The following is a 3,689-nucleotide window of genomic DNA, read 5'->3' on the forward strand; positions in this document are numbered from 1 at the left end:
GAATAATAAAACTGCACTAGAGTGCCTCCTTTTGGATAAGGAAGAGTCAGCACAATCACTAATACATCCAGCTTTACCTGATAATGCCCTGGAAAAAGAGGACAGGTCAAAAGGTCAAGAGCAGGCACAATGGCCTATTGGTTAAGGGAATCAGATTCCACATGCCAACCACAGTTCAAATTCTGGCCTCAGCAGCTTATAAAACACATGTAAATGTGTACCCACCCCCAAATCTTGACAGGATAGAGAAATGTAGAGAGGATTGTTCCCCAAATCTTGACAGGATAGAGAAATGTAGAAAGGATTGTGGCATGACTACACTCAATTTTAGGGGTAGTTTTTTTCTTCTCTCTCTCTTTCTGGCAAGTGCAAGTGCCTTCTAAAAAGAGATCAAAATAAAAATTTATAAAGAAAATTATATGGCTTTCTAAGGTAGACCCTGCTACTTTATTAATTTTTCTTTCTACAGCTGTTAGGTCCTGCTTTCTTGTAAGCATTGCTGATTTCAATACTACAAGGGTAGCCTTAGCCAAAATAAACAGATTCTTTCTAACCTTTGTTGGTCAGATTTAGTAGAGTACTGATGGATTGGTTCACTCTTGGGAAAATGCAATGGAAGAAAAGATGGTGTAGGACTGAAGGGAACATTTTGTTAAAAGAGAAGTCTTCATGGGAGCCTTCATTTTTTGAACATCATATAAATAGAAATTCTGACTGCATTTGTTCTGGACTATCTTCTTAAGATATTTGTACAGCATTTACCAATGCTGCCCTTTGCAGAGAGAGGGGGGAAATGCTGGATATCTTAGAGACGTGAAAGTTAAAGGTAGTGTTTCCTTCTGGAGCAAAGAGTGGACATGCTTAATACTCTCTCTGTCTCTGTCTCTTTCTACTTTCTCTCTCTCTCTCTATGTGTGTGTGTGTGTGTGTGTATATATATATATAAACAAGAAATGGAAAATTATTTGTCAACAAAAACATGTATGATTAAACTACTATATGGTGTATTCTGGATGGGAAATCACATTTGTATGCTGTAATGATGCTTAGTGAATGAATGTAAAATACACTTAATTTTTAAAAGAAAAAAATGAACCCTACTAATAAGTTTGTAAAGGCCTCAACTGCCCCTTTCCTCATCCCATGAGCAGTTCAGTGCCATGTATCAGCAGCGCTTGCTAGTAAAAGTAGATTATTTCAGAAATTTTGTGAATCAATAAAATGTGGGGGAAAAAGGGAATGGAAAACAACTGTGGTCACCTGAGATAGTGTGGGAGGAGGGTGGGAAATAGCAGAGGGTGAGAAATAAGGGGAATATAAATATATGTAGAAGTGGAAAATTATTGATAATAACATGTATGATTAAGCCACTATGCAACATATTCTGGATGGGAAATCACATTTTGTATGCTGTGATGATGCTCAGTGAATGAATATAAATTAATTAATTGAAAACCAAAATTTTTTTAAATGTGTGTGTGTATTTGTGGGTGTGGGTGTGTGTGTATATATATATATATAAAACAAGAAATGGAAAATTATTTGTCAACAAAAACATGTATGATTAAACTACTATATGGTGTATTCTGGATGGGAAATCACATTTGTATGCTGTAATGATGCTTAGTGAATGAATGTAAAATACACTTAATTTTTAAAAGAAAAAAATGAACCCTACTAATAAGTTTGTAAAGGCCTCAACTGCCCCTTTCCTCATCCCATGAGCAGTTCAGTGCCCATCTCTAAGCTACTGAGCTGTGAGCGTCACACACTTCTGTCAGTCAGTCAGGAGAGTGAGACATCAGTCATTTAAACAGGGAAAATTTAACACAAATAATTATTATTTTCCTTGTTTGATATTTTTATTTTTAAATTAACCCACAGTATAAATAAATAAATAATAAATTAACCCACAGTAAAATAACTTGTTTTGGTGAACAGTTCTACAAGTTTTGACTCATATACAGATTTCTATCATCACCAGCACAATCAGGAAAAAGAACAGTTCTGTAACCACAAAAAAAGTATCTTATGCTGCACCTTTGTAAGTCTCACCTCATCATACCCCTTGCCCCAGAAAACATTTATTTATTGTCTATCAATATAGGAATCTTTTTAGGACTCTTTTTAGGAATGTCATATTAATGGAATCAGGCAGTATGGTCTTTTGAGACTGGCTTCTATTACACGTCATAATGACTTAGAAATTTGCCTGAATTTTGTGTTTGTTCCTTTTTTTGCTAAATATTGTTAGTATTCCATTGCATGGATGTGTTACAGCTTGTTTATCCACTCATTGAATGATATTTGGGGTCTTCTAGTATTTGACAACTATGAATAGAGCTGCCGTAACATGTGCAAACAGGCATTTATGTGGACAGAAGTTTTCTGTAGTATCACAGAGCAGGGCAGGACGGGGTTGATTTGAAACACAGAGACAATAAAATGGTAACGGGCACTGTCCGCATGTGGTCACACACCTCCTACATCACACACGTATTACACAGCATTTACACACATTGGAACTTCCATACAGGTCTATTGTCACCTACCAAAGCCACCTTAACAGTGAAACCTCGCTCTTTCCCCTACTTAAGGAGACAGTCAGTCCTGTCAGAGGATGGGAGAGTTGGTCCACATTGTGTGGGCACATGTGCGTGCATGCCCAAGATCTCAAGAGGAGAATGGAGGAGGAGGAATGGCAGAGTGGCCATCCCCCGGGGTTATTTCTCACTTTCTGTCTCTCTGTCTCTCTCTGTCTCTCTGGCGAGCGCATGCGCCCTACAGCAAAAACCTCTCCAAAAAAAAAAAAATCCACTTTTTTTAACTTTTCATATTTATTTATTTGTTTATTTATTTATTTATATCTGACCAGAGAGGGATGGCGCGGGGAGTGAGAAAGCAAGCTCTCAGGTCCAGAACTCGAACTACAGTCAACCATGTGGGAGTCCAGTGACCTTAACCACCACATCACCCACCAGACCCAAAATCCTTGGTTCTTTAGATCCATAAATCTAAGATTAGAGACCCGTCCTGAGATGCAAAATGAAAATCCACGAACACTTGTAAAGTAGGAAAAGGGACGTTTTAATAGGAAAGTGAGGATTTTTTGTAGAAAAGAAGTCCACGTCCGTGCCTGAGAGGAGCAGGTGGGCAGCTGCCAGGGAGGGACAACTGCCCCGGGCTGGGGTCAGTGGTCACATTTATTCCAAGAGGTGAAGATGAGTATTTAGGGGAGGTCTGTCAGTATCCGGCTTCTTTGTCTGAATCCCCAGCTTTCCCCTGAGCTGGCGTCTCTCACAGGGGAGGAAGTCGGTGACCTGACCCCGCCTGCTCAGTGTGGACGCAGAAGGTCCGAGCATCCTTATCTGGATGAGCTGCCCCATCAGTTTACTGCCCCAGTGCGGATCAGGGTGCTGACAAAAACGTCCTGTGTCGTCCTTTTGTATCTATGAGGAATGATGAGAGGGAAGTGAACAACTGCCCCTATGTGCCTTTCTCAGGTACTAAAGAAAAATGAGACCTGCCTCGCCTTCCCGGTGCCAAGAGCTGGGTGGGAAGAAGGCATTTCATGGAGGGGCTGGGTGTAACCCCTGACAAGGTGCCGAGGTCCAGCCTCGGCGTGGGTGGGTTATCTCGATGGAGGCGGCGCTGGAAAGAAAGGAAGACTAAGGCCTCGTGCCTTTTCA

The sequence above is a fragment of the Tupaia chinensis genome, unplaced genomic scaffold (genome assembly GCF_000334495.1).
Source record: "Tupaia chinensis unplaced genomic scaffold, TupChi_1.0 Scaffold143815_1, whole genome shotgun sequence".
Classification (NCBI taxonomy): Eukaryota; Metazoa; Chordata; class Mammalia; order Scandentia; family Tupaiidae; genus Tupaia; species Tupaia belangeri.